The 12,100-nt window shown below is 38.3% G+C and overlaps 1 long non-coding RNA gene across 7 annotated transcripts in view; it reads left to right on the forward strand.

The window, feature by feature from the left end:
- LOC119534607 overlaps positions 1 to 12,100 on the forward strand; it is a 75,752-nt gene that overhangs the window by 36,862 nt on the left and 26,790 nt on the right. The gene's annotated exons all lie outside the window — the stretch shown is intronic.

Here is a 12,100-nt window from a genome sequence, read left to right on the forward strand (position 1 = left end):
TGGGTTCTTCTTGCTTCTCTCGGCATTTCTTATGTCTCTGTCCTCTCTTTCTCTGCTTCTGCCTTTTATCCTCTCATAAAGGGCTCTGTAAAAGATTAAGACCTACATTGAATTGGGTGGGTCACTTCCCAAATGATACAACCTATCCAAAAGTTCCCACCCACAATAAGTCTGCACCCGCAAGAATGGATTAAAAGAACATGGCATTTTCTGGAGGTACATAACAGTTCCAAACCAGCACACAGGGTAACTATTAAATGGATAAATGGATAGCATTACATTATAAATTTAAGGATAGGGTTAGGATAAGAATTAGGGCACAAATGTGGTAGGACTGTGTTAGGGTGGTCTTGGGAGGCTTCTCAGAGGAAATGACATTTTGAAAGAGGAAAGGGAAGAAATCAGCTTCAACAAAAGGAAATAATCCCCCCAATTGAATCACTTACAGAAATTAAGAAGTACTTGTGAAAGAGTGCCTGTAAGGATGGATATGTAAGTCATTTACACAGAAAATACAGTCAAAAAGACAAATTTTAAGCTATTTGTTCATTCCCTGTTTTAGTCTTTGCACTCATAAAAATTTATATGTGATATAAATCTTTATTAACTAAGGAAATAAACAGGTATTTCCCCCCAAATTACTGCATGTCTACTAGGTACCCATGTGCACCATGTGGTAGAATTATGAGGATTCCTAAGACAGTTTCTACCCTCCAGGGGTGCATCAAGGAGTGAGAAAGGAGACGCAAACCAAAAACTTTCCTTCTGACATGGGGAAAGCAGAGAGAGAAGTACACCAATTGAAAGATGGAGTAAGGAGCATGGGAGAGGGTTCCTGGCAAGCCTGGTGTTTCAGAAAAGCTTCCTAGCAGAGAAAATGCCTGATCTCAATCTAAAGAATGATTTAGGGTTAAACAGGAGAAGAGAAAATAGCATGAAGAGAGGCAGAGAAATGGGCAATAGCATGGATATGTGAGAATAAAGTTGGATGGATCAGAAAACATGGAATTGGATGTTGTCAGGAAACAGGTGGTGGTTAACTCCCGATGGATGACAGGACAAGGAGCTTCTATCTAGAGAGAAACAGTGAACAACCATATACAGCTCCCCCCCCCCCATCATTCACAGATTCTGTATTTAAGAATTTACCTACTCACTAAAATTTATTTGTTACCCCAAAATCAATATTCATGGCACTTTTACAGTCATTTACACACATGAACAGAGTGGCAAGAAATTTGGGTTGCCTGATGCACACATTTCCACCTGAGGATGAATGAAGCAAGAATCTGCCATCTTGTTTCAGTTTTCAGAGAGTGAACAAGTGTCCTTTTCATGGTATATTTAGTGCTATGTTTCTTGGATTTTTATGCTTTTAGTTTTTTGGATTTCAGTAATGAAGAGCTGTCTAGTATTCTTGAGTGCAAGAAGGTTGTGATATGCCTTATGAAGAAGATATAAGTGTTAGATTAGCTTCACACAGGCGTGAATTAGGTGCTGTTGGCTGTGAGTTCAATTTCAAGGAATCAATGATGTATATTGAATGAGATGTCTTTAAAACAGAAACACATGTAAAATAATGTTGTATAAATATGGATGAAAATGTTGTTACCCAAGGTTGATGAAAATAGTTACCAGAGGCTTACAGGAAACTTACCCTGTATTTCCCCTAAGGGCAGTGATTCAGTATTTGCTAATTCAGTGTTCACACCAACTTTATGGAACATAACTACAACAAATAAAGAGAATCAACTTTATATGGCAAAGCTGAAGAATCTCATGGAAAGAGGAGGAATAGGTCACTGAGGACTAAAAGAGTAATTTCAAGGAAGCCAAGGCAGCTAAGTGGTCCAAAGCAAAATGAATGTCCATAGCATAAAATGTGGCCAGTAGATCCTATGATGCTGATGCAGTATTGTTGAATTTAGAAATGCAAAGATCTTTGGTGACTTTTCCAAAAGTAGTAAGGGCTATAGGCTGAAGCCTGTTTGAGGGGCTTGTGGAGAGAGAGAATGGAAATCAGTGAAGTTTAGGAGCCTGCTGTGATCATTAATTTCATATGTCAACCTGGCTAGGTTATAGTGTCCAGTTCTTTGGTCAAGCAGGCACTGGCCTATTGTTACTGTGAAGGTATTTCATGGATTTAAATTATTAATCAGTTGATTGCATCTATGGATGATTACATCTACTGTCAACAAAGGAGACTGCCTTCAGCAGTGAGAGAAGCCTCCTCATCCAATCAACTGAAGACTTTAAAGGGAGAACTGGAGATATCAGCAGAAAAAAAAAGAATTTTTTATCTCTATTCCAAACAGCCAGCTTCTGGGGAATTCATCATCACCATCGAATTCCCACCTTGCAACCTGCCTCATGGAATTAGGATTTGCCAACCCCCTAGTCACGTTAGCCAATTCCTATAATAAATTTCTTAATATTTACGTACATATATACTGTCAATTCTGCCTTTCTGAAGAACCCTGGCTAATACACTTGCCATGACATTAACAAGAAGTTTCACTACAAAAGAAGGTTGTCAGAAGGCTTACAGAAGACACGATTCATGGGAGGTGTTCATGCTACTGCTGTTTTGTTTTTAAGGGTGCAAAGACTTGAATATTTATTTAGGCCAAGAGAAAGAAGCCAAGACAGAAGGGATCATTGAAGATAAAGCAGGAAGTATTGTATTTGATTGATCGTGGTCTTGAAAGAATGCAATGGGCTCGAGGGCAATACCAAAGATGTTGGCATTGAACAGGAGACAGGGCATCTTATCCTCCAGCTATGCAGACAGGGAAGGGACAGATGGAGATTAATGTCTGTGCAGAGAGAAGGGACACAGATAGAAGTAGTTCACATCTGGTGATTGAATTTGACCAGTAAATAATGTGCTGGAGTGAGGCTGAGGATTCTAATAAGAGAGTCAGGAGTGGTGAAGGCCCTGGGAAAATAGGAACGGGAGCCAGCTCAGGCCAAGTTCAGGGATTAGTGAACAGAGATGAAGGTGGCACAGCTGAGGCTGAAGACCATTAACAAGGTGTGGTGGCCGTCTTCCCCATTACATGACTCTCTTCAGCAGTATACAGCAACTAAGAATAGAAAATAAAGCGTGGGACTGAGATTTTTCTGGAAGACATATCAGGAACTGAGAGGAGGATTGGAACAAAGGGTGGGAAAGTTGAACATTTTAAATACTAGTTCTGGATGCCAACATTTCATCTGGGCTGAGTTGGGAAAGAAAGAAGACTAGACAGTGGTCATGAGAAAAGAGAGATAGACCGATTGAGGTTCTCTATGAGACGGTGAATAATATAGTGGGAGTAAAAGAACATCAAATGCTTATGATGGGCTTCAAAAGAAACCAGATGCTCCAGTCCTAGTATTTCATGTGATTCCATAAATATTGCTGAAACTCTATCAAATTGAGTTGGAAATCAACTAAAGAGCAAAGATGGTTGTGGAACTAATAAAAGGTGGTGCTGATTATTCTATTGTCTACTGCTGGTTTCAAGTGCTGAATTTTTAGGCAACAAACTATGCTAGCTGAGGACTGATTCTAAAGTGGATGTATTTATCCTTTTGTTCTCCCAATAACTTAAATACAGGACCATAAGTCTGTAGGTTTCTACAAGAGCACATGTGCCTCCCTCTGGTAACCACCTGCATGGGCAAGAAAAGGGGGTTTTATTAAACTTAAACTTGGGAAGGAGAGTCCTTTTGGATAGGTGATCACAGTCTGTGGATATAATCATGACTACTCAATACTGACCACACATTTGAGGGATTGATTATCCTAAGAGATGAGGCTCACCACTTCTTTGGAGATGATGCCAGACTGTTGCTGTGCCTTGAACCCTGTGCACAGAAGTAGAAAAAGCAATACTGTGATAATAGGAAAGTCCTTCTGGTTTGCTTTCACAAGTTTCCAGACTTTGGTATGTAATGTCTCCAAAGACATGAGGACAATAAATAGCATCAATGTATATTTACCATGTATTAATCATTCAAACTTCAGATGACATATTTACTTTGGTTTGCTGCCTTATGCACTGTGGGTAGAGCATAAATAAATGACCTAGAACAGAAAACAAAATGCATGACACATTATTTTGCATCCAGGTGGTAAGAGTTTGCAAATCAAATGGAATATGGGAGATGCCACATACCTATGAGATCAGGACCTCAAGTAAGCCCCATTTCTCCACTAGGTAGATGACAGGGCATCTACTTCCCCCACCCCTGTGGTAGCTTGCAGTTGGATGTTGAATTTCCAAACAGACGGAGGTCTGAAAACAACCATGTTCTCTCCCTAACAGCCCCCCCACCCCCACTAAACTACCCCCACAGAGCCAGCATCAAACACATATTGTGTGATGGGCAGTCATAGGATCTACTGGTCATCCCGTGCGTGCATGCGGTTAGCTGAAACACAGGGCTCCGCATGTAGAGACCTTCCGTCATCGTCCCAGCCTGCAGTGAGCATGGGCAACCCCACATGCAACTGGACTGTCTCAAACTTCACAAGCTATTTTCTGAAAGATTTTGCTGCTCCACCAAATCTAAAACATTCTCTGCCATTTGCTTGTCCCCTTAATTTTTAAACCCAATGGTATTTTAAAAGAAAAACATTATCCATGTGGTTTTGATTCATTTACACTTAAATCATTAAAAGCCTGTTTTGTAAGAGCTTTTTAATGTCCAAAAAGTCTTTTCTGGGTTCCTTTTATAAGGCATTTAAAGTTGGTCTCCCTACCCGTTTCTTCTTGCTCTGTCCCTCAGTAAGGAAAGAAAAAATTTTTTAAAGTTAAATTGCTCTGGGAGTGGATGATTTTTAACCTGACTATGTGGGGTTTCTTAAATCCTCAGCTCAGCCCACACATAACAGTTTTTCTCAAAATATGGGTGTGTGCACATGCCTGTGCAGAATTCAGATACCAGGTAGTTAAAAGATGATGCTTTTTCATGGTCATAGAAGTTCATGAAGTTATGACCCTTTTTGTTAGCAATTTTTTAGCCAAAATAAGTGATACCATTCAAAGGCTATTTACAATCCCCTCATCTCATATTCATCGCAGTGCACACATCACACATCATGTGGCCATCCCTGCTGCCTCTCCTGTCCCTGGGCACTCCAAGGACACAGTGTCATACACAGGCTTCAGGTATCCAATACTGAATATGGATTCTAAACTCAGCATCACTCAGTTCTCTGGGTCTCTACAATTATGCCTGGGAGGCACTGGTAAGTGGAGAGCAAAATATCATGCAGACCCTTGCTGTCTCTAAATTATTTCCTTAAATGTTGAGAAAAGTGTGCTTTTGGGGAAAGTGATTATTTGGAGAGTGTTAACTGCTCTGACCCTTTCCTTTGTGTGTAAGCAACCAGGCATTCAATTTTGTAAACAAATGCCACCAGAGAGTTTCACCCTGGGTTTTCTCTTGTAGTTTCCCACAGCAATGCTGGGTGTCTTATTTGGAGCCCTTTGCTCTTCAGGGAATACCACTTTATGGTGCTGAAAGTTAATGAGCATTTTTTCCCATGTGAATGGTTTATGCCAACCAAAACTTGTAAGCAAAGTATTAGTAGTAGTACTAAAGAGAGAATAAGCTATCAAATTGTGAACAATTTATAAATTGAATATTTGCAAATATAACACCATATAGCAAAAGTCAATTGACTCTGCATACCCTTTGACCAACCAAGATAACTTGCAAAAATTTATGCAAAGGGAGTAATGGTAGATTCATACATTTAGCTGCAGAAGTTTGGTTTCTAATAGTGGTAAATTTGAAATAATGTGGAGAACTCACCCAATATAAAAATTAGGGGACTGAATCAATGAATGTTTCATAAAAAGCAGTAAAATGCAACCATTTATAATATGGTGTTAGAACAGTACATAGTGATAACAAGAATTTTTGCAGTATACTGAGTGCAAAATGTAAATTTCATAAGTGAATTACCACATGATTTTTGGTGGAACCTAAATAAAGGCTAAAAGAACAGAAAACATAATTAAGGTATTAAGGATAAAATTTTTAATGTATATATTTTATAAATTCCCTGCAGTGTGCACGTAATATACTTTTGTAATATATTTTTTTTCATATTTGAACACACTTATGGTGTTGATATTAAAAAGCGAATTGCAAAAGAGATTTCCAGGACAAAATTCTTAGTCTAGGACACTTGTGCATTTTTCTAAGAGCTCAAGTACAAACATTCCCCGATTTTATAAACTTGTCCAGATCTCTATACCAAATGCTAAGCTTTTCACCTTTCCTAGCTTCTACTGAGTATTAACTATATGCTATTAACTTCACCTTTCTGTGATCCAAGAATGCAATATGAAGCCTTCTCATCAGATGGCATCATCTCTTGAGTAAGTCAGATTTCCATCTATTGGGACCACTTTGTATTAATGATACAGGCTTTAATCTCCAGTGATAGGAACAAGCACTAGGAATCCATACCCTGCAAGAATATACCATCAGTGAATTAGTGACCAGTTAAAATGCTATATTAAGTAGGGTTCTCTGGAGCAGACTTGTATTTTTGGTCCTAGGGATTTTCTCCCTAAATTTTATTATAGTTATAATCAGTTTTCTAACTTAAAAATCCTGGTCAGTTGATCATTTCTCTCATCCCCATTCATAGAAGTACTTTTTCACAGAGAAGTCACCTTATTGTGCACCACCTGTACTTCTTTTCATCCTGCCATCCAGCTACTACTGCTTTTTATTTTTTCCTTGCCACCATGAACCTCAGAAATACTAATCCTTTTTCACCAGGAAAGAGTCAAATACAACTTTCTGAAATCACACTGATCTCATTTAATCCTCACAAGAATCCTGTGAGGTAGATACTTTTTTAAACCCCAACTTAAAAGATGAGGAAACTGAGGTGCACATGGCTATGTCATTTGCCCAAGGGGGCATGGATGGCTATGATGAGAGGCAGAGTCAACCTCAGGGCTGTCTGAATCCGAAGTCCATGTTTTTCGCTAATCTGCTGACTTCCTCTCCATCTTAAAAGCCATAATGCATGTAAAATACTCAGCACAGTCTCTGGCACACAAGAACACAACAAGCTCTGATCAATCTAAGCAAATGGAGTGTCTCATGCCTAAGGAACGTGGAGGAAAAGGGTGAGAATCCTCCTTTCACGGTTTTCAGAACATTTCTATTCATTTCTTTTTAAAAAACTTTTTATTTTGATATATTCCAAACTCAAAACAGTTGTAAAAATAATACAAACCCAATATAGAGAACTCCAACAAAACCTCCCTCCCAGTTACACAGATCCACCTATTTTAACATTTTGCCACCTTTGCGATATCTTTCTGTCTATCTATCTATGTATCTATCTATCCCTTCTTCCATCCATTTTCTGAACATTTGAGAACAGTTGCACCTATCATACTCCTTGAATACACAATACTTCCATGTACATTTCCTATGAACCAGGGTATTCACTGATGTCATCACCTTAGGAGCAGGTATCAAGTTTAAGAAATTTAACATTGATATAAAACTTACAGTCTACATTCCAATCTTTTCTTATGTCCCAATAATGTCCTTTTGTGCCTTTTTTCATCCATTCTTAGATTCCATCCAATATTGTGTATTACATTTATCCTTATCTCTTTAGTTACTCTTTCTTATTTTATCATGGAAGCATATGTACAACATATATCTTCCCATCCCGACCCATCCAAAACATACAATTCAGTGGAATTAATCACATTCACAATGTTGCAGTACACCCACCATCATCAATTACTAGAACTTTCTCTTCATCCCAAACAGAAACCCTACATTCATTGGGCATTAACTCCTATTGCCCTGCCCCCAACCCCTGGTTTCCTGTACTCTACTTTGTGTCTCTTTGAGCTTGCATCTTCTCTGATATTTTCTTCATGGTTACCATGGGGGTTAAATTTGATGTCCTTATCTATAAGAATCTCCTTTGCTTTGATACCAATTTAACTTTAATAGCCTGTATAAACTATATTCCTATACCCTTCCACTGCCTCCCACCTTTATGTAGTTCTTGTCACAAATTGCATATTTATACATTATGAATCCAGAACCATTGATTTTTTGTTACATTTTATGCATTTGCCGTATAGATCCTGTAGGAAGTAAAAAGTGGAGTTACATATAAAAATTACAATATCAGTGGTATTTATATTTACCCATGTCAGTGTCTTTACTGGAGATCTTTATTTCTTCATGTGACTTCAGTCAGTTGTCTAGTGTCCTTTCCTTTCAACCTGCAGAATTCTCTTTAGTATTTCTTGTAAGGTTGGTCTAGTGGTGGCAAAGTCCTTCAGCTTTTGTTTGTCTGAGAATGTCTTAATCACTCCCTCATTTTTGAAAGACTGTTTTGCCAGATATGGAATTAGAATTCTTATTTGTTTGTTTGTTTTTTGCTCTCAGCACTTTAAATATATCATCCCACTGCCTTCTTGCTTCCATGATTTCCCATGAGAAATCAAAACTTCTTATCCCTTGTATGTACACGTTGCTTCTCTCTTGCAGCTTTCAGAATTCTCTTTATCTTTGGCATTCAGCAATTTCATTATAACGTGGTGTGGTGTGGGTCTATTTGGGTTCATCCTGTTTGGAGTTCATTGAGCATCTTGGATGTGTGTATTCATGTCTTTGTAAAATTTGAGAAGTTTTCAGCCATTATTCCTTTGAATATTCTCTCTGCCCCTTTCTGTCCTTCTTCTCCTTCTGGGACTTCCACGATGTGCATTTGATATGCTTGATGATGTCTCACAGGCTCCCCAGGCTCTGTTCCTTTTTCTTCATGGTTTCCTTTCTGCTCTTCAGACTGGGTGATTTCAGTTGTTTTCCTTCATGATCTTCTGCCAGTTCCAATCTGCTATTGAACACCTCTTGAGAATTTTTAATCTCTATTACTGTGGTCTGCAGCTCTGTTTGGTTCATTTTCACAATTTTCATCTCTCTATTGATATTTCCTTTATTTTCATCTATAACTGTCCTGATTTCCTTCAGTTCTTAGAATGTTTTCTTTTAGCTCTTGAAGAATATTTAGAACCTTTTTGAAAAGTCTTTACCTGGGGAAAAAAAGTCTTTATCTGGAATGTCCTAGATCTGATCCTCCTCATTGATGGTTTCTAATGTTCTAATCTTCTCCTTTGCCTGGGTCGTTGCTTCCTCTTTCTTCGTAATTATTGTAATCTTTTTTTGAAACCTGGACATTTTGATATTTTAAGGTATTATCATTTGAATTTAGACTCTGAAGTGCCTGTTCCTTAAGCTTGCATACAGCTAATGTGATGACAGAGCTTACCTTGAATGCCAAGAGCAACAACAACAAAAAATAAATAAGAAGGGAAAAAAATAGCTTTCCCATTCTTTGCAGATTTACCTGTCTGAGTGCTGTCCTTAAGAACTTATCCACCTAATGAGTGTTTTAATTTTCCTGGGCTGCTGAAAGAAGATACCATAAAATGGGTTGGTCTTTAACAATAGGAATTTATTAGCTTACAGTTTTGAGGTTGAGAAAATTGTGCAAATCAAGTCATCATCAAGGTGATGCTTTCTTCCCAAAGGTTGGCTGCCAGTGATTCTTAGGTCTTCTGCCACATGACAAGGCACGTGGTGGCATCTCCTGGTCTCTCCCTTCTCTTCCATGTTTCATTGCTTTCAGCTTATTTCTGTGGCTTTCTCTCTCTTTGTAAGAGAATGTCATTTTCTTATAAAAGACACTAGTAACAGGATTAAGACCCACTCTGGGCCACACCTTAACTGAAGTAACCTCATCAAAAGGTCCTATTTATAATAGGTTTACACCGACAGGAATGGCTCAGCTTTAAGAACATGATTTTCTAGGATACATACAGTTCTAAACCACCACAATGGATTTAGAGAATAGTTTCAGGCCAAAGAATAGAGGCCTCCCTGGTCCTTTCTGTGCATGTATATTGTTTTGGGCATGCACATTTGGCACTGGGGATTCTCCATTTACATAAGAATGTCCCCTCTTCCCTACTAAACAGTTTCCTCCTGGGCCCAGCCACTTCACTATATATCCCGCAGCCAGCAATCCCTTGTCCCAGGCAGCCACTTTGCTCTCCCACAATGTTCTTTTGGAGAGCTCTGTAAGCCACCCTCCTATGCAGGGCAAGTTCTGGGATGGCAGATCCCCCAGGCCACCACCTGGGCCAGAAACACATGCTCCCAGTAAGTGCAGGAGGGTTACTCTGCTCCTTCTGGAACTGGGACACCACCAGGAGTGTAGGCTCGCTCAGTGCCCACCTTGACACCCAGTGAGATGTGAGGGGAGGGCTTGTCAGGGATCCAGGAGATCCTACTGCTTTTAAGTGTCCTTTTTTTTGGTTTGATGCTTGCCTGTTACTGCAATCTTTAACTGTTTTCTGGAACTTTGAGAGAGATGTTTCTGCCAGTTCTTGCTAGTTGTTCAAAGCTTCTGTGTGGGGACAGAATCCTGAAGCTTCTCACTCTCTCATCTTGTTCAGGACATGGCTCTGAAGCTTTATCACTTCTTAAATATTTATACAAGCCAGGTATCAGCCCCACTTCACTTCCACATCCTGTAAATTTGATATATGATTTGTAATAATATAATTATTAGATTAAAATCAATCTCTATAAAGCCATTTGGAGATCCTGTAATCTATTGTAAGGAATTTTGGCCAACCAGAAAGAAAAATACCTGAATGGACTAGTCCCACTACTGAAATTGCCTAAGACATTGCATAATTTAACATGTCTCCTTTTGCTTATGTATTTAGATTATTTCATGATATCTAAGAAAGGATAATTTTGATGATTGGTTTGGAATATTTTCCATTTCACAGCATTACAATTATATTAATATTAAATATAAATATTTGATGGCATAGGTACTCTCCCTTGGTGGGTCAGTATTTTAAGCCCCTTTCTTACTTTTCAAGGAGAAAAAGAGGTAGAGGATAGAGTATGTTGCATGATCGTCACATTTGAATCCTGAATTACATGTGATCCTTCTTATCTCTAAGAGCATCAGGATTAATAAAGAATCCATGGAAAGTTCTTTTTGAAGCTAAGATGGGTGCAGTATATATTTTAGATTTTGGTTGTCATTAAAAATAACAAAAGCAAAAATTCTTCCATATCATTATTTCAACAATATACCTAAAACATATTGTGAGACCAAACTTCATATTTGAACAACCTTAATGTCTGAAACTTGCATTTTTTAAAAGTCATTATACTCATTTTCAGATTCCAGAGTTGTCATTTGTAGAGTGGAATGTTTAAGTGCACAAACATCCAAATATGTTTCATGAATGATTCAATTTCTCCTATCTCACAAAATCCTTTAAACACAGAGGTCTCAGTTGAGTCCTCCCAAAACACGTCAAAGCCCAACAACTGTTGACCAAGAACAGCCGCTCAGCAGCAATTAAGTAAAAAAAAAAGTATTTAAAAAAAAATACAAATCTACACTTCCTTTGAGTGACAACCAAATATAAAATAAACAGCGACACTATGTTATGTAAACTTCATAACTATAGCATGCAAATTTAGATGCCTTTTCACAGCATAGGTTTTGAATCTCCCATGGTAATGATTCTGTAGTCACACCTGTCAAACAACCGTTGCCTAAAGATGCGGTGCTCAGAAGCAATGCTTCTTAAAGCCTCGGAAGGGTTAAGGAAGTCAAGTCACTCAAAAATAAGGGAGAAAAAGGCACAAAGGAATCCTATTAGAGTCTGTTGAAGATTAACAGACCACCACACAAAAGCCTCAAAGCATCCTTCGACCTTCTGAAAAAATGTACTAAAAATGTTACCATGGAAACAACCAATTAAATAAACCAATAAAAGAGGACAACTATCTACACCTCAACTAAACAACACAAACAAACAGTAAAATAAAAGCACCATAAATCAGTCAGGCTTTAAATGTAACCAGAATTGATGAGGGTGGGGGAGGTATAGGAGAGAAAGGAAAATAAAAAATCCTTAGTGTGTGATAATTAAAACAATGTTAAAATAGGAAAAATAAAGTCAACGAGAGGGCCCACGACCCAAAATAACAACTCTATTGCTAATATACACAC

Source organism: Choloepus didactylus, chromosome 5 (assembly GCF_015220235.1).
Source record: "Choloepus didactylus isolate mChoDid1 chromosome 5, mChoDid1.pri, whole genome shotgun sequence".
Classification (NCBI taxonomy): domain Eukaryota; kingdom Metazoa; phylum Chordata; class Mammalia; order Pilosa; family Megalonychidae; genus Choloepus; species Choloepus didactylus.